Source organism: Dipodomys merriami, unplaced genomic scaffold (assembly GCF_024711535.1).
Source record: "Dipodomys merriami isolate MVZ:Mamm:240054 unplaced genomic scaffold, mDipMer1.0.p SCAF_50, whole genome shotgun sequence".
Lineage (NCBI taxonomy): Eukaryota > Metazoa > Chordata > Mammalia > Rodentia > Heteromyidae > Dipodomys > Dipodomys merriami.
In genome coordinates, this window is record NW_027206069.1 from 4,684,097 (window position 1) to 4,707,190 (window position 23,094).

General features: G+C 47.0%; 1 long non-coding RNA gene across 2 annotated transcripts; it reads right to left on the bottom strand.

The window, feature by feature from the left end:
- Positions 1 to 7,773: 7,773 nt before the first annotated feature.
- Positions 7,774 to 18,677, bottom strand: LOC138810562 (uncharacterized). Of its 2 annotated transcripts, XR_011367166.1 has the most exons (4): positions 18,557 to 18,677; positions 9,084 to 9,179; positions 8,582 to 8,772; positions 7,774 to 7,887 (listed from the first exon to the last, which is right to left on the bottom strand). It is a non-coding gene; the product is annotated as an uncharacterized lncRNA (long non-coding RNA). The 2 variants fall into 2 exon arrangements; XR_011367165.1 differs by having other exon boundaries at positions 7,774 to 8,772.
- Positions 18,678 to 23,094: the final 4,417 nt, after the last annotated feature.

Sequence of the window (23,094 nt, forward strand, 5' to 3'; positions counted from 1 at the left end):
CTCACACCGTAAGTGTGAGGAGTGAAGCTGAGTTACCTTTAATGTTGGAGGGAGATAAAAGCTGAGGAATAAAGGCAAATTCCAAGTTCTATACACTTCAGGCTGCTGTAACAAAGTACCCAGAACTGGGACATGTAGAATGAACAGTTCTGAAGGTGAGAAGATCCAAGTGCAAAGCAACAACATCTGGAGAGGATCTTCGTGCTTCATCGTCCCATAGCAGGAGGAAAAAGAGCGAGAGGGGCTGGACTTACAACCCATGGATTCATGGATGATTCATCCATTTACCACCCATCCACTCATCTATCCACCCACCCACCATCCATCCATCCATCCATCCATCCACCCACCCACCACCCATCCATCCATCCATCCATCCATCCATCCTTCCATCCACCCACCCATCACCCATCCATCTCCATCCATATATCCATACATCCACCCACCCAACCACTTATTTATCCACTCATCCATCCATTCACTTACCCATCTGTCTCATGCTCTCTGGGAAACACATTCCTACCTACATAGGGCAGAACTCTGAGAACGGACCATAGGGAACACAGGTTTTTAAGTACAGCAATACATTTTATGTTTGTGGTTTATCAATGCATCCAAGTCTTTTTTGTTCCAGTACTGGGGCTTGAACTCAGTTCCTTAAATTCTTGCTTAGCTGTTTTTGCTCAAAACTGGTGCTGTATCACTTGAGCCACACCTACACTTCCAGCTTTTTGTTGGTTAATTGGAGATAAGAGTCTCACAGATTTGCCTGCCAGGGCTGGCTTTGAACCATGGTCTTCAGATCTCAACCTCCTGAGTAGCTAGGATTATAGGAGTTTGCCTGGCTTGTATCGAAGTTTTACTGCTATTTATGTTCTTTCTCATCTGCTGAACCTGCTTTCACAGTGCAAGTCTTTCATATCTTTTTTGAAAATACTCTTTTCTTTGGATATCGTATGTATTATTTATATCTGATTTCCAATTGCTTGACCTGGTTATTTGGTGTCTGCTGTAATTAGCACTACTGTGGGTAATGTTCTTGTAGAGAAATCTTTTTATGTCTCCTGTTGTTAGAGGACACTTCTTAGAGGGGAAGTGTATCTTTCTGGCTTGTTGTTAGATATTGCTAAATCGACCCCACTGAGAGGGGGCCACCGTACACTTCCATGAACAGGTTTTGAGCCCCATTTTTTCCTGCTCCCTGGTCAAAGCCATAAATAATCTTGTTATTTTTTATTTTCAAAAATAACTTTATGCAGTGGATAAAAAACAGGAAGAGTAGTTTTTAAATTTTTATTTATTTGATTGGTGGGTGTTCAGTGTTTCCCCCAAATTCACGTATTGAACTTCATATATGAATTCCTTTTGGGTGGGGCCTCTGAGAGGGGACCAAGGTCAGCTGAGGTCATGAGGGCGGAGCTTCCTGGTGGCATTCGTGGCTTGTCAGAGGAGACCAGAGAGGGCAATGTACTCTGCCTAGCTTTGCTGTAATACAGAATCAGGCCCTCACTAGATACAGGCACCAGACTCTTGGATGTCCCAGCCTCTAGTCTGTGAGCCAGAAAAATCCTCTCTTCTTTACAATCACCTGGTCTGGGATATTTTGTTATAGCAACAACAACAGAAATGGGCTGCCATGCTGGAGATGCATGAGAGTTGTTGACAACTTGGAATCTGTGTACTGCACTGCTCACTTGCATCTGGTGTCTGCTTACCCCGGCCTTGTCTGGGTGACTCTACCGGCTACACTGTTGACCTAGATCACTGGCTCCAGACACGCTCCGGGCTGGAGCTGCAGCCTTGCGGCCTCCCCTTGGCCCATCCACCATCCTAGCAACAGCTGCCTGTGTGGGGTGAGCTCTTCCCACTGGCCTTGCCTTCCTCTCCACCCTGAGCTGCCACTTGGCGGACACTGCCAGGTCCAGTCTGGCTCTGGGCTGCCCTCCCTGGGCTCTTCTGTCCTGTGTTCTGTCCTGTGCTGCACCCCTCCACCACCCCCATGGCCTTGCTCCAGGCTCTTGTCCAGAGTCTAGGCCCTGGGTGCCGATCACATCACATCCTTACCGTGCCCGAGGGCCCGTCTGCATCGAGGAGGTCCTTGTGTCAGCCCCTCAGCCCCACTGCCAGCCGTGGCTGCTGGGCTTGCTGTGCGTTTGCATCTGTGTTTCCAGTGGCCCTGGCTTGCTACCTCTCAGCTGGCCATGGCTTCTCCCATGAGCCTCTCCCTTGGAGCCACGCTCGGTGCCTGACGTGGTTCTCCGGGGGCCGGGGACAAGGAGACCGAGCACGAGGTCCACGTGTGAAAGACTGCAGGAACCAGAAGGAGGGGGTGGGGCAGCCGCTCAGCACCACTGGGCTTCGCCTTCCCATGGCCTCTGTGCCAGAGAGTGGGGAGCAGGTCCCAGCAGCTCCCCTTGGAGGGGGAGCCCAGCCTCAGCCCCCGCCCCGCCCCAGCCCAGCCCCGGCCCCAGCCCAACCCCAGCCCGGCCCCGCCCCAGCCCCGCCCCAGCCCCGCCCCAGCCCCGGCCCCGCCCCAGCCCAACCCCAGCCCCGCCCCAGCCCCAGCCCCGCCCCAGCCCCGCCCCAGCCCAGCCCCAGCCCAACCCCAGCCCCGCCCCGCCCCAGCCCCACCCCAGCCCCGCCCCAGCCCCGCCCCAGCCCCTCCCCAGCCCCGCCCCAGCCCCGCCCCAGCCCCGCCCCAGCCCCAGCCCCGCCCCAGCCCCGCCCCAGCCCCAGCCCCAGCCCAGCCCCAGCCCCAGCCCCGCCCCAGCCCCGCCCCAGCCCAGCCCCAGCCCAACCCCAGCCCAGCCCCAGCCCAGCCCAGCTCCAGCCACAGGGCCCACTGCCTTCTTCCAGGGTGCCACATTCAGGCTCTGGTCAGAGAAGCCACGGATCTTGCTTTGTGAGACAAGGACAAAGGCCACAGAGCCGCCCTCCTGTGGGGCTGTGGTGGTGGCTCAGCGTGTGCCCTGTGCCAACCTGCAGGCCCTGTGCCTCGCATGATGAGGTGCCTGGGTCGCTTCCCTCCTCAGGGGCCCAGGCCTTGAGGCACCGAAGCAGCTAGGTAATAGCCAGCTCCTCTTGAACATCAGGTCCACACGCGCAGCATTTGCAGGGTTCAGAGCAGATGATCTCCTGAAAATACTCTCCAGTACAGTGAAAGTTCAAAGTCCACTGCCCTGTCCCAGGAGATCGGCCTTAGTCTCATCTAGCCATCCGGCAATTATTTGGTGCCGTTGATCTCCTGCTGACCGTGAGCTTGGCTGTCAGGATGTCTTGGCTCAGGACACAGTGGCGGCCTGCGCCCAGGGCGCGGCGGGGCGGGGTGGGGGCGGTGCAGAGGAGCCGTGAGCTACGCTTTAGTACCTCGCAAGGCCCGTTTTTCCTGCTTTCTGCATCAACATTTTTATTTATTTATTTATGTCTTAAAATCCTGGGCCTCACAGACTGTGCAGCCACCCTGGCCAAGCCCCGTGTTGGGACAGAGACCCCGCCATGCGTGTCTCAGCAGGAGTGAGGGTTGTTCACAACCAGAGCTGCGCCCTCACTGCCAAGGCTCCATGGGAATAGCCACGTGTGCCAAGGAAACTCTTCCTTTTGGAGGGGTTTGGTGGTGAGCTTTGGCTTCCTAAATCTGGGATACTCCCTCCATTGGGTGGGATAAGGCCCAGAGAAAGTCAGTGACCTGCCCAAGGTCACCCAGCTCAGCAGAGTGAGGATCTGGACACAGGTATCCTATATCTTGGGGCCCATGGTCCTTCTTTCTGTTTTCTCTGTCTGTCTTTGACAGTCCCAGGTGGCTTCTCTGCTTTCTTCATGGCTGCATGATAGACACTTGTCCACCGAACCGGGGTGAGCCTTGGTTTACCTGGTGCCGGGCCACTGGCAAGAGAAGAACATGGGACTGCGGTGCTTCCTGGAAGCAGACGGACTGGGTCAGCTGGCAGCCCGTCCCTCGGCAGCCAAACAATGGTAGCCACGCTCTATTGCACAGACAGAGACCCTGCCAGGTACAAGGCGACAGAGATGGACAAAGTGACGGACAGATGTCTGTAAAGCGGCAGAGGTGGCATCGTGCATGGTAGGAGTGTAGCTGAGAGAGTTACTGCCATTTTTGTGCGTGCCAGTCCTAGTGGGGCTTGAACTAAGGACCTGGGCTCTGTCCCTTAGTGTTTGCACTCAAGGCTGGCACTCGTATCATTTGAGTCACAGCTCCACTTCTGGAATTTTATTTTTGTTGTTGCTTGTGAGCCTTGAACTCAGGGCCTTGGCGCTCGCTGTCCCTGAGCTCTTTGGCTCAAAGCTAGTGCTCTGCCACTTCGAGCCATGGCTCCACCTCCAGCTTTTGAGTGGCTAATTGGGGCTTTTCTTCGAACCATGGTCCTCAGATCTCAGCCTTCTGAGTAGTTAGGATTACAGGCATGAACTACCAGTGCCCAGCCTGCTTTTTTACTGGTTAACTAACTGGAGGTAAGAGCACTTTCCCACCCAGGTTAGCTGCACGCCATCTTTGGATCTCAGCCTCCTGAGATCCACCGCTGCCTGTGTAGTGACTGAGTTTTGAGCTGTGGCTTCCTGGTCAGCAGGGTTGGGGTAAGACAGCCTTCCTCCGGAAGGAAGGAGGTGCTTTGTGCCTGGGACCCTCTGTTTCAGCAAGTTATTTCTCAGGAAGTGCCAAGATGGGCCCCTGAACGAACGCCCCTCTCTGGCCTGCTCTTAAGATCACCTTGTTTGTTTTCGTGGAAGGAGGAGTCAGTTGCGTTATTCCCAATTAACCAACTTCCTTTTTTTTCAAGTGTGGGTAATTATGTTTACTCATATTTATTAAAAATATAGTTCTAGTATAAAAGGATCTAGGAAAACCCTAATTATTCATAAAACTCTTGGCCCTTAAATTTAAATCTCTCCCAAGTTCCACCTGATGGTATTGACTTGGATCATTAACCAATGAAGTGTTATTTCAATTTAATGGCATCACCTAGACACCTATGTGGGTGCTCTCGCGATGAGCAATGCCGCCCCATCTGATCTTATTCAAGGCTTGGGACGGGATTTCTGCTTGGTTTATAGTTTTATGGCCAACGGTAATACTGAGACTACAACAAATGCACGCAATGAAACGACGCAGCACGTCAGCCCTTATGAGTTGTCTTCTGAGTGTATCAGCTGATGTTCAGAGTAGTATTGTCTCTTCTAAGGGCTGTCTACTTGAGTGTTTGTTCTCACTGGGGATTTTACTTAGAGCGTTGGTAGTTAGAAGTTGGGAAAATGATGAGGAAAGCTCAGTCATTACTTAAGGGAAATAAAATCAGAACCGCACGGAACTGCTCTGAAAACAAAATGTACAAAAATCAGACATAAAATGTGGTTATAACAATTTCCAAAAAGATCACTTCACAGGGTTCCAAAGGAGCATTTCCTCTATTTCCTGCTGTAATATGTAATTTATATATATAAATATATATCTATTTTTTGCAGGTAGCAGTTGAAAATAATATTCAAAATTTTGGATAAAGACGATGGTTGAACAACACTCAATGTACCAAAAAAAATGACTGAATGAAATAGATGAATTGTACGGTGAGTGAATTCCACTTCAGCAGAGCCGTGTGCAAACAAACAAGAAGTAAACAGGCTTCCTCAGAAAACAGAATTTACTCTCCTCTCCTTCCTGTACACATGAGCAGAGGGGTCGCTAATGGTCCTACCCTGTCTCCTGGCTTTCTGATGAGCCCCTTCCCTGAAGCAAATCAACTGAACCCAGCGGCAGCTGGACCTGTGCTGTCTCCCACGATTGCAGTAGACTGAGGAAGTCTTCCTCCTTTAAGCTGAGTTTTCTCCAGTATGTGGTTACTGTGATAAAAGAGTCTAGAGCTTTCAAGAAGCATCTTCTGATGGCCCAGGTGGGACTCCACCTGCCCTTTTCTCTGCTGTTTTAAGCATGCTGGACCAATTGGGTTGCTCTTGGCAACTAACCAGCAGGTCTGGTCCACACAGGCTGTGGGTTGGGTATGGCGAGTCTGCCAAATGGTTCATGGGGGTGCTGGCTTGGTCCCCGGATGGCGGATCCAGGCATTGAGAGGTGCTTGGCTAGTGAAGACGCTGACTGCCTGGGTCCCTGAGTGGCTTCCTGATCAGAGAGCACTGGTGGGAGGGGTGGGAGGTGGAGCCTGGTGGGAGGAAGTAAGATCCTGGGGCATGGCTTGTCCCAAGCTCCTTCTGGTAGGACCCTCTCCCTCCCCACCTCCCTCTCTCTCCCCTCCTCTTTCCCCCTGCCTCTCCCTGGCCCCCTTCCTAGAAATCATGCGCTTTCCACCACACCTTTCCACTAGGCTGTCCTGCCTTACAGGAATTTATGGAAGCAGCTATCAGTGGACAGTCATCTCTGAAATGATGAGCCAAAGTAAGTCTTCCGCTTTTATGCTGGTTTTTCTCAGGTATGCTGTCAGGCTTGGGAAACTGGCCAACACAAGGAGGGAGGGGATTTTTCATTCTGTAGAATAACAAGCCCAGAGGTGTGTGTGCACGTGTGTGTATGTGTGTGCATGTATTCGTGTGTGTGTGTGTGTGTGTGTGTGTGTGTGTGTGTCTGTGGCTGAATACTGGGAGGAAAGTAACAGCTTGCTGCTGGTTCTTTGTGATGCCCTGGGTCCTGCTTGATGTGGGAGCTTCACCCCTGGGTTTGAGCAAGATGGTGGCTCTCCCAGCGTTTACTTCCCCTGGGCTTTTCTTCACCATCTGGTAAGACTCTACCAGGGAGTAAGTCCCAAGGAAGGTCCCAGGGAGGGTCTCCTTGCTTCACAGGTCATTGGCCCAAATTGGATCGCCTGTTTTAATCTTTGGGCCCAGCAAAAGGGAGGCTGAGCCTCCCTTGCTGGCTTAGACCAATCAGGATTTCCCCCTGGAAATGGAGTCACTAGAGCCAGAATGTCAGGGAGAGCAGGCTTCTGACTAGAAGGAGAAACCAAGGGAATGGATGCTGGGTCTCTGCCTCCCATTCGGTCTGCTCTCATGCTGCTAGTTTGTTCACGTGCTTTCTGACTCTTTCTGGATGGCGTAAGGTCAAGGACAAGGTCTTGTTTCTGTCTGATTCTTCCTCATCACGCCACATACTGGCTGCAATTCTGTGAGCAATCTCCTCTCCTTTTTTTCCTTGCTTCCTTGCTTCCTTGCTTCCTTGCTTCCTTGCTTCCTTGCTTCCTTCCTTCCTTCCTTCCTTCCTTCCTTCCTTCCTTCCTTCCGCCCTCCCTCTCTCTCTCCCTGCCTCCCTCCCTCCCCCCTCTTTTTTCCCCCCCCCTCTTTCTTTCTTTTTTCTAAAGGGAGTCAGAGCAAAAACTCAAATGCTACAAAGCCTATCATGAATATGTAGACACTGCCATCCACCGTTGTCGGGTTTTTTGATTCCTTGGTGGTACTTTTTGTGTTAAAAAAATCCTTTGCACCGACAGCCTGTTCACAAACCTGCTGCAGCCACTGTGAGCAAACAGCTTGATGTTGCAACACCACCAGGCGACTCTTGATGCGGGTCGATGCTCACAATTTCTTCTGGGGTGGTGGCAAGGTCACCTATATTGGTAAAGTAGGTCTCTTCTCTGATACATTTCTGATACATTCTCCCAGGTTACATAGCCAGGGGTGGCAGTGGGATATTATATAACCCCAAAGCAGGGCGGATTCTTCTTTTTGTTATAAAAAGGTCCAACAAGAAATTAACACTAAAGCAATATCTACTTGACCATAGATTATTTATTTACTTTTTGTTAAACCTGTGGTGTGTCGATCTCCAAACTTCTCAAATTCATTTTTAACCCATCCTGGAGATTCAGAGGAGCATCTTCTGTTTCATTAGAGATGGAATGCCAACAGGAAAGTAGGCCTGCCACCCGACTTAAGAAATGGATGTAGAAGCAAAGGGAAGAAAAGGAGTGAGGCTGGAAGAATTCCAGCCCCTCCCTTCCCAAAGTCACATTTCTCCCCCATTTTTCCCTCTCATTTTCATCAATCACCAGGGCAAAACCCCCAAGATCAATGCATTAACTTGTTTGTTTTTTTACAATGAAGGGAAACTTCATGGTCTCATCACTCATTCCAGAGTGTGGAGGGAAAAAAACAAAAGCCAGCCACCGAAATTTGCATGGTGCTCAATTATACATTAGTGAACATCACTTGGCAATCTGTTCATATCAATTTAATTGGATTTTAATACTGCCTCTGATCTTGTTTTCTAATTAACAGCAGTGCTTGGAAATAAAGCAGAACCATGCACCCAGCAACACCTTTGATCTCGACCATATGGAACTCCACCAAGCTCAGGAAAAAAAAATCTCTCCTGCTTCCACAGCCGGCTGAAGGATGCAAGGCCCCCAGATGGCCGGGTACCACGGGTCCCTGTGCCCTGTGGATCGTCTCTCCTTCCGTGGGTCCCCATCACCACGGCAGAGGACTCGCTTCACGCGCTGGAGGCAAACCCATGTCCTCCGTGCTGGTGAGGTTTGATGGATTTCACAGCTCAGATTTGGGGGACAAATATTTGAGTAAACAGATGTGACCCTGTGGCATTTGTTTTAGAATGGGTGCTCACCATCAGGATAGCATGGGGGGGTGGGTCAGGCCAGGAGGAAGGGGGAGGAAGCTGAGTCATCTCATCCAGGTCGGAAGGTCGGACTGTACCTTGGTCCCTCCTACCAATGATCCAATCATGGGACTCTGAATAATCAACTTCCTGTCTGTCCTTCCCCAACCCTTGGGTCTTCAGCATCACGGATTGTAAATCTATGGATGGGCAGAGTGGGAAGAATTATTGTACACTGAAAAAAGCCAGGACGGGGGAGGAGTAGGGGAAGTGGAGGAGGGAAGGGATCGTGGGAGAAAAACAAAGGAGGGGGTAACAATGCTCCACAAAAAGATCCTCATTACCTTACTCATGTCACTGTAACCCCTTTGCAAAGCATCTTTACAATCGAATACAATTTTTAAAAAAGCAAAACAAAACAACAACAACAAAAAGAGTTAAGAATGACCAAGAGCGGGAGGCTCAGAAGGAAGCCGGCTGGGGCAAGGGGTCACTGCGACATCAAACTCACCAAATGCTTCTGGCCAAGATGTCTGCCATGATTTGGTGACCGCCGGTGTCTGTCTTTCTTCTGTTCCTCAGGCAAGTCGCTCAGTCTCGGCCAAGACTGCAAATCGAAAGTGTAAAGGTACCTGGAGTGGTCTCTGTCATGGTCATGGCAGACCCATCTGACAGCCATGTCTGACCTGAGCAGGGGGGAGGGGGTTGTCTTTGCAAACAGTCGAGTCTGGGCTCTGGCTGGGGACTATAGCAGAGTCCAGCACGGGTGTGCATTTGCAGTCCTAAAATCCACAGGTCTCCTGTTTAATACCCCGCTGGGCACCAGGGTTTCAGATAGGAGACTCTAGACCAGTGCCTTCCTCAGCTAAGTCAGGGGCGGAAGTTAATTTTTAACCTGGGGGATTTTTATCCCTGCAGATGTTGGACGATGCTTAGACACATCTTTGATGATCATAACTCCACACACATGGCCGCTGCCGGCCCCCTCGAAGGGAAAGCCAGGGATGCGGACAAACACTGCGCAATGCCTGGTCCCCCTCCACGGAGCGTCACCTGTTTGAGGGGTCTCTGGGTTCGGGCAAGAAGTGCTGTCACAGAGGAGCAGGAATGCCCGCATTGCCCTTGTGCACTTGCCACTCAGAGTGCCCTCTCCTTCATCCACCATCGGGACAATCGATGGCTGCCTCCCGCTCTAGAGAGGCATCCAAAGACATTATATTATTATTATTATTATTATTATTATTATTATTGTTAGTCGGTCGTGGGGCCTGAACTCTGGGCCTGGGCGCTGTCCCTCACCTCTTCAGCTCAAGGCTAGCACTCTACCACTTAAGCCACAGCACCACTTCCAGCTTTTTCAGCTTACGTGCTGCTGAGGAATCGAACCCAGGGCCTCATGCATGCAAGGCAAGCGCTCTACCCCTAAGCCACCTTCCCAGCTCCCAAAGACTTTTTAAAAGATAGATGTCTTGCTCTGTTGACCAGGCTGGTCACCAACTTCTGGGCTCAAGAGTTCAAACCTCTAAGAGTGTCTGTCTCTTTCCCTCTTGCTCCCTCTTCCTCCTCCCTCTCCCCCTCTGCCTCCCTCTCCCCTTTCCCTCCTCTCTCCCTCTCTCCCTCCCTTCCCCCTCCCCCTCCCCCCACAATGGTCCTGAGGCTTAAATTCAGTGCCTGAACACTGCCCTGAAATTTTTTTTGCTGTTTTTTTTTTTTTTTTTTTTTTTTTTTTTGTGGTTAATTGGAGATAAGAGTCTCACAGATTTTCTTGCCTGGGCTGGCTTCAAACCATGCTTCTCAGATCTCAACCTCCTGAATCTCCAGGATTATAGCAATGAGCCACCAGCGCTTGGCTCATGTGCATTTTTAATGCTACTATTTTATTGACATTACTGATTGCTTATGATAAACCTTTTCTATGTTTTAAAACTTTTTCTCAATTTTTTTTTTGCAGTCAACCTTTCCCCCAACTCTGAGTGTCTGTCAGCCTCTAATCTTTGTAAAAGCATATAGAAGATGCTCTTCAGAATCGGATTTGTTTTCTGGGTATATTATATTTGGGAGTCATCTGAAGACAGTTTCAAGAAAAAGTGAAATCATTTATTCCTTTTTAATACCAAGCAGTATTTTATTATGTGGATATTACCCCTTGAAGGATGTTAGCATTGTTTCTACTTTTTTTAAATCTGAAAGCACAACTAAAGCTGCTATTGATAGCAATGTATAGATTTTTGAGGGAACATGTTTTGATTTCTCCTACCTTCCTACCTAGGAGCATGTTTGAATACATGTTTGAGTTTATGAGGATCTGCCACACTGCTCTCCTAAGTGATTGCCCATTTTCCTTCTTACCAAAAAATTCCTGTCACTTTTGCTTCCAGGGCTGAGATGTCTTTGTGAGTTCAGCCACAGTGGTAGGCTTATAGTAGTGTCTTATTGCAGCTGTAATGGTCCTTTTGCCAGTTCTAATGGCACCAAGCACCTTTCCGCGTGCTTCTTGTCACTTGTCTGTTTTGCTTGGTGATATCAAATCCTTGTTGTCATTCAGCTGTTTCCTTACTTTGATTTGTGAATGTTCTTTATGTATGTTGAGTATAAATCCTTTCTCAGGCATTTAACTTGCAGAGATTATTTCTCTTTCTGTCTTTCTGTCTTTCTGTCTTTCTTTCTTTCTTTCTTTCTTTCTTTCTTTCTTTCTTTCTTTCTTTCTTTCTTTCTTTCTTTCTTTCTTTCTTTCTTTCTTTCTTTCTTTCTTTCTTTCTTTCTTTCTTTTTGTCAGTCATGGGTCTTGAACTCTGGGCCTGGGCGCTGTCCCTCAGCTCTTTAGCTCAAGGCTAGTGCTCTACCACTTGAGCCACAGTGCCACTTCTGACTTCTGTTTATGTGGTGCTAAGGAATCGAACCCAGCGCCTCGTGCATGCGAGGCAAGTGCTCTACCACTGAGCCACCTTGCCAGCCCCTCCTCACTCTTTTTTTAGCAGAATCTTTCGAAAAAGGAGAAGTTGAAAAGTCTAACAGCAATTTTTTCTTCTAAGGATTGTTACTTTCAGTGCTGTATTTAGTAATTCTAAGTAAGCTCAGATCTCAAAATTTCTCTCCCATTTTTTTTTTCTTCTAGAACAAAATGTGTTTTAAACCTTGGGTAATGGAAGTGCCAATGTCTGGTCTCTTTGGGAAGGCATCCCCTAGAGCTTAGTTCTGGTCTCTTTGGAAAGGCATCTCTTAGAACTTAGTTCTGGTTTCTTTGGGAAGGCATCTCCTAGAATTTAGTGAACTCCGCCGTCTCCCCGCAGCCAAGCTCCAGCCCTATTCTCAGTGGTGCTCTCTCTGTCTCTCTCTCTGTCTCTCTGTCTCTCTGTCTCTCTCATTTTGCTCCCTCCCCATGCCTTCTGTGTCACTTCTTGGTAAGTATTTCTTTGGAGCTAAAGGACTTCAACAGCAAGGCCATATTCTTTTTTTGGAAGCGGGGGTGGGGGGGATAGTATTGGGGTTTGAACTCAGAGCTTTGCACTTGTCATGCAGGAACGCAACGTAGCCACACCTACAGTCTTTCTTTTGCACTGGTTATTTTGAGATAAGGTCTTGCTTAAGGCCCCGCTCCACCGCCTGCCCCACAGCAGCATGCACATTAATAGTCCCGCTTTAGGCTTCTCATTGTAGCTGAGATGACAGCTATGTACCACCATACTGAGTTTCTTCCACAGAGATGAGGTCTTGCAGACTTTTTTTTTCATTCTTTTTTTCTTTTACTATAGTTAAGTTATGCCTTCCTATTTATTATAATGAGTGAAATAGTTAACAATGATTCAAACTTTGGCGTTGCAAGCTTTGTTTACAAAGCGGACCATGATTTCATTTTTGAGGAATTGTTTATCCTGCAGACTTTTCGGTCCAGGCTGGCCACACACTGCATTCTTCCCATCTCAGCCACCCATGTCTTTGGATGTTAGGTATCTGCCACCAGGCCTGGCATTCTTGGTCTGACCTTTCCTTCAGGCCATTTTACCCAACTCCCAATTGGGACTTTGCCTTGGAGCTCTTTCGAAATCCTATTTTTAACCATTTGGAACCAGAGACAACTGAGTCTCCTTACTGGGAAAGGCCTCAGAGTTCTGGATTACCTGTTCATCTTCCATTCTCAATCATTGGCAAGTTTTCCCTCAATTTATCTCTTATTTTCTTCAGATATGCTTAGTTATTGGTAAAATATAAATTCAGACATGGCCCCTCATGGCTTAGTGACCTAGGAATGAAATGACAAGCTTCTTATGAGTATACTGACACTGCGGGGTAGAGCAGAGATGAGGGCCTACAATAAATACTTCCTGGAGAGAAACAGATGCATAGGAGACAAAGGCAGTCTCTGGTATGCCCTCTAAACCATCGACAACAGGCTTAGAAATGCTCTCCTCTGCTCATCTGTGTCCTCGCTTCCTGATCCTCGATTGATAAAATGAAGACAGTCATTTTTGGAATTTTAAGAAGCCCTTTACAGTCTCCTACTTCTGTATGAGTCAGGCTGAGGAGCAAGGGCTGTTCTAATAAGAACTCTGGTCCTCCAGCAACTTTACATGATGAAGTTTATCTTCTACATGTGCTATAGTTCACTCAGAATGGATGGATGTCTGAGATTTGACCCGGGAAACCAGGATCCTTTCATCTTGTGGCTCACATCTTTCCATCTGTCCCTCATGTCCCAGCCAGGAGAGAGGAAGAAAGAGACAGAGGCTGAGGTGTGATGTGGAGTGGGTTAGGGCAGAGCTTAGACAAGTACCATTAAGTCTACTCACTTCTACCGGCCAAACCCAGTCACATGGCTAAGTATGCTTTGAATACCGTATGTTCTCCCAAAGTTCCTGGAAGTTGAGTTCTGGATGCACAGTGCAAGAGGTGAGGCCATTAGAAAGTGATGTGGGGTGTGATCCTTGCGTGTGGAGTGGTGCCATTATGGTGAGAGAGCATTGTGGTCACAGGAGCAGGGCTCTTGTAAAGGCCCATGTAGCCACCTCTCTTGCTCTTCCTCTCCATGTGATGCTTCCTGCTATGTTTGGATGTAGCAAGAAGGCTCTCACCAGGTGTAGCCCTCAATCATGGACTTCCCAGACTCCAGAAAGCTGTGACCCACTGTATTTCTATTCAATATAAGTTTCCTTACTGTCGTATTCTGTTACAGCAGCACAAAATGGAGTAAGACAGAAATCTAGAACTAAGAAGTGGGGTTTTTCTGTATATGAACAATGTAAAAGCAGAGAGGGAAATCAGGAAACTAACTCCATTTGCAATAGCCTCGAAGAAAAGTATCTGGGAATAAACCTGACTAAGGAAGCAAAAGACCTTTAGAACAAAAACTAAAAATTTGAAGCAAGAAGTTAAAGATGACATCGGGAAATGGAAAGATCTTTTATGTTCATGGCTATGTAGAATTAATATTGTGAAAAAGGTCATACTGCCAAAAATGTTCTACAAATTCAAGGCAATTTACATCCAAATCCCAGTGAAGTTCTTTGCCAAGATGGAGAAAACAATCTAAAAATTTATATGCAACAATAAGAGACCTTGAATAGCCACAGCAATTCTAGGCCAAAAAATAAAAAGCAATGGTGGTGGTATCACAAACTCAGATCTCAGCTCTATTACAGAGCTATAATAACAAAAAGTCTTGACATTGGCACAAAAATAGACCTGAGGATCAATGGAACAAACTAGAAGACCTGGAAATAAAAACCATGTACTTACAGTTATCTGATATTTGATAAGGAAGCCAAAGTTATACAGTGGAAAAAGATAGCCTTTTCAATAATTGGTGGTGAGAAAACTGGGCACTGTATGTAGAAAAGTAGAAGTGTGTCACCAAGTACAAATATCAACACAAAGTGGATCAAAGACCTCAGTATCAGACCTGAAACTTGGAAATTACTGCAAGAGGGAGTAGAAGAAACATTAGAACTCGTAGGCATAGGTAGGCAGAAACTTTTTGAAAAGTGTTTCAAGGGCACAGCAGATAGGAGAGAGACTTGACAAATGGGATTACATCAAAATAAAGTTTCTGCGCAGCTGAGGACATAGTTACTAAACTAGAAAGACAGCCAACATATTGAGAAGATCGTTACCAGCAATACATCTGATAGAGGCCTAATACCCAAAAACACATAAGGAGCTCAAGAAACTAGCCCCTTAAAGCTAGTAAGCCAATCACTAAATGGGTAAAGGAGATAGAGAGACTTCTCAAAAGAAGAGGTAAGAATGACAAAGAGACACATGAGGAAATGCTCATCATTTCTGGCTGTAAAGGAAATGCAAATCAAAACAACTCTGAGATACCATCTCACCCAGTTAGACTTGCCAATATTGTGAATTCAAACAACAACAAACGTTGATGGGGATGTGGAGAAAAAAGAACCCTGTTGCACTCTTGGTGGGAAGGTAAACTAATAGCCACTCTGGACTGCAATCTGGAAGTTCCTTAAAAAAATAAACATAGATCTTCCCTATGACCCAGCCATACCACTCCTGGGCATCTACCTGGACCATCACAAGCCAGGATACTATAAAGACACTTGTACATCCATGTTCATTTCTGCACTATCCACAATAGCTAAGCTATGGAAATAGTGGTGAGCACTCTGAAGAGATCTTCTGAGCACTTCCCTCAGTGATGGCCATCAGAAAGTTGGTAGAAATATGAGGAGTGAAAGCAACTCCAATGACTCTTTGTTCCTTTGCTATATTGGGACTGGAGGAAATGACCGATCCTTACTATAAAGTAGCAAAGAATTTAGCTATGCCCCAGTGCCTGGTGGGAAACAGGATATGAGTGATGACCTAGGATATGGCACTAATGGAACTGCAAAGGATGCTGGGAAATGTAGTATGTGTATGATGTATGTGGGTCCAAGAAGAGCCATAAAACAGGACACTGAGAGTCTAACTAGACTAGACTCTCAGCATGCTTTTTTTGGCATAGAGGTGTGTGTGTGTGTGTGTGTGTGTGTGTGTGTGTGTGTGTGTGTGTGTGTGTGCATGTGCGTGCGTGTGCGTGTGTGTGTGTGTGTGTGTGTGTGTGTGTGTGTGTGTGTGTAGATGCTCTTCCTTAAGTTAGATTTCACCTTGCTCTTGTAAGAGCTGTTTATTGAGTAAAACATCAGCATTTTGGGGGGAGAGGGAGAGGTGCAGGTCCTGCACCTTGAACTCAGGGCCCGGAGCTTTTTTTTTTGCTTAACGATGATGCTTTACCTTTTTTTTTTGTTTGGTCATGGGGCTTGAACTCTGGGCATGGGCGCTGTCCCTGTGCTCTTCAGCTCAAGGTGAGCACTGTACTGCTTGAGCCACAGTGCCACTTCCGGTTTTCTAGTGGTTTATAGGAGATAAGAGTCTCACGGACTTCCCTGCCTGGGCTGGCTTTGAACCATGATCCTTAGATCTCAGCCTCCTGAGTAGCTAGGATTACAGGTGTGAGCCACCAGTGCCCGGCTGGTGCTTTACCCTTTGAGCCACAGCTTCTCTTCTGGCTTTTTCCATGCCTAATTGGAGATAAGAGTCTCACAGGTTTCCCAGCCTGGGCTGACTTGGAACTATGATGCTGAGATCTTAACCTCCTGAGTAGCTAAGATCACAGATGTCAGGCACCAGCTCTCAGTCCCCATCGTTTTCTTTAATTCCAATCCTTTCCAATAATTCTTTTCAATCATCACTGGTGAGAAACTCTCTCAGACACAGTTTCTGACACAGGAAGGAAGAGGTGCTGATGCATTAAGTGGCGGCCATGTTTCTGATGCTTGAATCGCCACAGTGATAGAGACTCACACTTTTCCCCTTTGTTCCCATGAGTGAACTGGTTTAGAAAAGCGGTGTCACCCAGGGGTGTGGACCAGCGATCAACCACGCCAAAGGCTGACGTTCATCCCAAGAGATAACCTGTATTTCTACCACAGTGTTCTATCTTTCAGTCTATGGTTTGATGAGGGAAAGAGACACAGAGCCAAGTAACTATACCTGAGTGCGACAAGTGGACGCAGTATTGCCAGAGGTAGGTGGGGAAGAATTTGCTGAAGGCATCTGAGCTGGGCCTCTGCAGGATAGCTGGGAGCTCACCAGGCAGAGAGCTGACCCGAGCATTTGCTCCAAATTGTGCCGGTGGCCTCTGCACTACATGCGGCTCTGCCCAGAGGCCACTCATCGAGTTTCATTTTGAGGTTTCTCATTTTAATTTGTGGTGTTTTTGATGGGGGTTTCTGGGAGAAAATTCTAAAGGAAACGGCTCTACTGAACCTGCCGAGCTGTAGGAGATGCAGATGCTTTGATAAAGTGTGGTGATGCTGACCTCACAGATAAGGGCAGAGGAGCTGCAGAGGGGACTTCCTGCCGCTCGCTCGTGGCTGGCGGGGCGGATCTGCAGCTGTGGCTGAGGCCTTGGTCAGCCAAGTGCTGAGGCTGCACTTCTCACTTGCCTTCTGTCTCTGGGACATCTGGCCCTCTGACACAGGCAGGGGCTTCCAGAGCTCGATTTTGGCCCTGGCTCTGTTATTAGTCAGCCGTAAGATGGAGGAGACTCACCCCACCACTCAGGCTGTGACAGGCTCGGGTTCTTACTTCAGAGGACTGGCGTGGAGACCAGAAGAGATGAGCCTGCAGCTCCTACAAGGGGAGCTGAGGTAGAATAGATGTCTGATAGAAGGTTGCTATGCTTTTTAACGTCATCATCATCATCGCCATTGACACCAACATCATCACCATGATCACTATCATCATTATTATTATCCTCCTCATCATGACCATCCTTACCATCTTCAGCACAACCATCATCATTACTATCACCACCGTCTTCATCACTATCACTCATCACCATTATCATCATCATCATCATTATCACCACCATCATCACCTTTATTACCATCAACCTCATCATCACTATCATCCTCTTCCTTCTCGCCATCTTTACCTCCATCGCTACCATCACCACCACTATCATCACCACCATCACCACCTTCATTACCATCACTAACATCTTCATCATCGCCATCATTACCATCATCTCCATCACCCTCATCTCATCCTGCCTGGCTTGGATCTCCAGACTTTACAGAGATCTGTAGCCATGGATCAGGTCCTGGGGACCTCGTTACAGCCAATTTCTCCCCTGGGTTGCTGCTTTAGGAAGGCAGATGGGGTTATCAGTGAATCAAAGCTATATGCCACGAGTAGAGTAGGCTCTGAAAGTCAAGATTAGAACCCATCGGGTCAAACACAGGCCATACTCTAGCTCTTCTGCCCAAATCTCCTGACCCCATAAGTAGCAGAACTGGAGATGTCCCTGATGTCCCTGTGTTCTTCTTAGACAGCAATGTCACTGTGATCTGGGGACCCATCCTTATCATCGTGTCAAGGCCACCAATTTTGTGTTTCGTTTATCCAATGCTGAAGGTCTTACTCCTCTGTGTCTTCTGATGCTCTTCTGGTAATGCAAGCTCACTCTCTGTGTCTTTTTCTCTCCCCCCCCACTTTCTGTGGGAAAAGCCATTGTTGAAGACAGGACACATTCTAGGGTGCTTATAGAATGAACTTTTTACTTCTTTACAAAGCAACAGCTCTAGGCCTGGCCCTAGAAAAGAATGTTCAAATCGACACTGAATATCCTTTGGAAATTAAAATGCAAATCAATGGGATGGGTCAGGAACAATGATACAAAAGCGACATCTAGAACATCAATTGGCATTTCCACGTTCATAAAATGAGAGCTTGAAATGGCGATGGAACAGTAACACAGATGATTCTAAACAGGGAACATTAAACATACATACAGTGGCAGCAAATTGGATATGCTTGCAACAGATTTCCTCCTAACACAAATTGGTTGTTAGCCTCTTTGCAGACAGCGAGGAATGCTGGCATTTTTGGGTTGATTGAGTAGAAAATTCCAGCACAGTTAGGGAATGTAGAGTCCAGAAAATCATCCTCTCCCCCCCCCCCCCGCCCTCCGCCCCCAAATACCTGACCCAGCATCTTGTGATGTTCCCAAGCAGGTGGAGATGCTGCTTCCTCTTCATCATCGCTTCCCATTTCCTGAGTTTCTTTTGCTTCATAGATTTCCAAACGCTTGCTCACTGGCATGGTGTCTGTCTGCCTGTCTCAGCTGCAGATGCCAATGTTTTAGTAGCTGTGTTTGTTCTAGAAGGTGGGTGGTTCCTCTACCTCCAAACCCAACCGTGAGATCTGTTCTTAGGAGGGGTTGTCTGTGTGTTGGTTGCCTGGTAACACTATAGTCTGCCCCCGCCCCCTCCAGTAACGAGAGCTCTGAGGCCAAACCTGGACCAAAGTCTTTATTTGTCCACCTGGTTGTCACCAGTGTGACCCTGGGCAAGTCATTCAATGTCTCTGCCTGTCGCGCTCCTCAGCTGTGGAGAAGAGGTGAGTGACACGGATTCTGCAGTTGGGTCTGGGTTCCCTGACCCCCAAGCCAGCTCTCTTTTTTGCCCAGCTGGATTTTCCATGGTGGCTTCTGGAAGGGGCAGAGAGGCAGAGAAGGAGCTGACACTGAGGATAAGGAGAAAGCAGGGGGACTTTGATTTGTGTCTGATTCAGCTCAGTGTATTGAGCAGCACGTACCTAACACATGTGTGTGTGTGTGTGTGTGTGTGTGTGCACGTGCGTGCACGTGAGTATGTGTGTGCCATTTGTAAAAAAACACTGGCATGTCCCCCTTAAGGATGGGCGCATCCTGGGCAGTGAAACATTAGGTCCTGTGGTGGCATGAACACTGGATGCCCTAGTGAGAGGCACAGGTGCATCCGCCCCGGTAGCTTCGTCATGCAATTGAGAAGTATGAGGCTGCTGCTGGAGTTTCCAGACAGAGAATTTTATACTAAAGTATTTTACTGTGTGCAGTATGTGTGTGTGTGTGTTTGTATATATACACCCATACATGTATCCGCACAATACATATATATGGTATGTCTACATATATGGTACATATACATAACTTAAAATTATTTAAACAGATGCACAAAATATGTGAAATTATGCACATTAATGTGGTGCCCTGTGATATTGCCATACATGTTATCTTACATAACGTTCAATCCATCTCCTCCTTTATCATTTCTTCATGGTGAAAGCATTCAAACTTTTTCTAACTTTCTGAAATACTTGATGAAATACGTCACCCTAGAACTTCCTGCTATCACCTTAGTCTAGTTTATCACCCACCCCTTGATCTCCATCCTTTCTCTGTCCTCTCCTCTTCCCTTCCCAGACCCTGGGTACCACCATCCTTGCCATAACTGCTCACCGTCCATCTGTCTTCTTTCCCTGTCCTCTCTTGTCTCTCTCCTGCCCCGTCTCGCCTCTGTACAATCCTCTTCTTCACAACCCCCAGTGTGTTCATGCAGTACCGCCCGACTTCCAGTGCTGGGCTTACTTCACTTTGGACTATCTCCATTCCCACCCAGGGTTCCATTCCTTTCACTGCAGAGTGATCTTCCTCTGTGTATCTGGGCCTTGTTTCTTGGTCCACTCTTCCCCCTGTGGATACGTAGATTTCTCTCCTGTCTAACATGAATTGGGCCGCCATCAGCCGGCGCTAACCCATTTTACTTCCTTGGTATCAATATGCAGCTGTGCATTGCTGGAGCATATGGGAGTTCTATTTTTAATGCTCCGAGGAAGTTCCATACTGTTTTCTGCAAGCTTTCTGGTGATGAGTAGCAATACAGTGCAACAGCAAAAGCCTACAATACAGAGAAAACATAAACCTGTAGCCTGGCTGTTGACCATCCTAGACACACATGGGCTCTGTGCATTGGCCTGCCATGGGTGATAAGTTGTTCATACCACAGACATTGGAGGAATGCTTTGGGTGTGACCATCAGCATTCCACCATCATCCTATGATTCTGCCACCACATACACCACCTATCCATGCCCAATGCATGATGTGTAGGACAAGTGGCTGGGTCTCTTTCTGGGATTCCTCAGGGTACAAGCCTGATAGGAGACTGAACGTCCAGCTTGGCCTGTAGGTTACTTAATGAGCTTGGGGTCACCCAAGGTGACCTTGGAGGCGTCCCTTCTGTTCCCTGGGTTCCTTGTCATCAAGCAGGCCCTGATTAAGGCCCTGCCAGCCTAGTCTCCTTTCATTCTTCTAGTTGTGTCTGCCTGTGTTCCCTCATCCCCTCCCCGCTCCTCAAAATCTACTGCAGATATGGAACAAAAAGGAATTTGCTGTTATGCATTAGCAAAAGGTAAATCAGCAAGGTTATTACAAAAAGTCCAAATGGGGAGTTGGAGTGTCCCTTCCTGGGATAAGAACAGGAAGATTCAAGTATGTTGTACTTGTTTCCTTAGTTATTTTGTTGTGCTAAATTACACAGAGCACATTTTACTGTCTTAGTCATTTTCAGGTGTACAGTTTGGTCATATTAAATACACTCACTACCAACCACCTTGCAAATCCAAATCTCCATACAATTTTTTTTTCTATTTTTTTTTATTGTAAAGATACTATACAGAGGGTTACAGTTACATGAGTGAGGTAATGAGTACACTTCCACTTCCTCTTGAACATTGTTACCCCCTCCATTGTTTTCCCCCTACCATCCCCTCCCTCCCTCCCTTCCCCAAGGTTCTTTTTTTTTTTTTTTTTGATTGTGATTAAGTGATTACTTAATTTCCGGAAATTCACAGTATTGTGGAATAATGATGCTCATTTAAAGTCACAAGTTCATTCTAACTTTCCTGGAGCAAATTGTCTATCACAGTCTGTAATATATAACGGTGCTCATATGTTATATACCATATATGTGATCAGCAGCATGGGGATATTTAGTAGTGGTTCAACCAGATGAGTGGGAGTTCTTTGTTTCTTAAGTCCTGTTAGTTTTGTCATATCACCTAACATTTTGGATTCATCATCCACTTATCAGGGAGACCATGTACTGTTTGTCTCTTCGTTCTTGGCTTACCTCGCTCAACATGATTCCTTCTAGCTCCATCCATTTCCCTGAAAATGCCATTATTTTGTCATTTCTAATGGCTGCATAATATTCCATTGTGTATAGATACCACAATTTTTGGATCCATTCATCTGTGGTGGGGCATCTAGGTTGTTTCCATATCCTAGCTATTGCGAACAGTGCTGCAATAAACATGGAGGTGCACGTGTCCTTGTATATTGGTTCCTGTTGTTCAGGGTAGATGCCTAGAAGTGGTATGACTGGGTCGTAAGGGAGGTCAATCTTTAGCTTTCTAAGGACCCTCCAGACTGCTTTCCAAAGTGGTTGTATAAGTGTACATTCCCACCAGCAGTGTAATAGCGTTCCTTGTTCTCCACATCCCCTCCAGCATTTGTCGTTGGCTGATTTGTGGATGTGGGACATTCTGACTGGGGTAAGGTGGTATCTCAGGGTTGTCTTTATTTGCATTTCCTTCACCACCAGGGATGATGAACATTTCCTCATGTGTTTCTTTGCCATTTTTATTTCTTCATTTGAGAAGTCCCTCTTTAGTTCCCTTGCCCATTTAGTAATTGGTTTGTTGGGTTTGGGAGGGATTAGTTTCTTGAGTTCCCTGTATATACAGGATGTTAACCCCTTGACTGATATATTGCTGGTAAATATTTTTTCCCAATTAGTTGGTTGTCTTTCTAGCTTGGTTGCGATAGCTTTATCTGTGCAGAAGCTTTTTATTTTAAGGTAGTCCCATTTGTCGAGTCTCTCTCCAATTTGTTGTGACCCTGGGACTCTGTTCAGGAAGTTCCTTCCTGTGCCTATTAGTTCAAGTGTCTCTCCTACTCTGTCCTGCAGTAGTTTCAGAGATTCAGGTTTAATGTTAAGGTCTTTAATCCATTTTGAGTTGATGTTGGTGCATGGTGATAGGCTGGGGTCCACTTTTAGTTTTCTGCCTGTGGCTGCCCAGTTTTCCCAGCACCAGCGGTTGAAGAGGCTGTGTTTCTTCCATTGTATGTCTTTGGCTCCTTTGTCGAATATCAGCTGGCTGTAGGCCTGTGGGTTTATTTCTGGATCTTCTATTCTGTTCCATTGGTCTTCGGGTCTGTTTTTGTGCCAGTACCATGCTGTCTTTGTTATTATAGCTCTGTAGTAGAGTTTGAAGTTCGGCATGGATAGCCCTCCCATATTGTCTTTATCCCCTAGAATTGTTTTGGCTATTCTAGGTCTTTTGTTGTTCCATATGAATTTTTGGACTGTTTTCTGTATTTCAGTGATGTACGTCATTGGGATTTTAATAGGAATTGCGTTGAATTTGTATATTAGTTTTGGAAGTATTACCATCTTTACTATATTAAGTCGGCCTATCCAGGAGCATGGGAGGTCTTTCCATTTCCTAGTGTCTTCTGCAATTTCTTTCTTTAACTTTTTATAGTTCTCATTAAATAGTTCTTTTACATCTTTGGTTAGGTTAATTCCTAAATATTTTATTTTTCAGGAGGTTATTGTGAATGGGGTTGCTCCCTTTATTTCCCTCTCTTCCTGTACATTATCAGTGTATAGGAAGGCAACTGATTTTTGTGGGTTT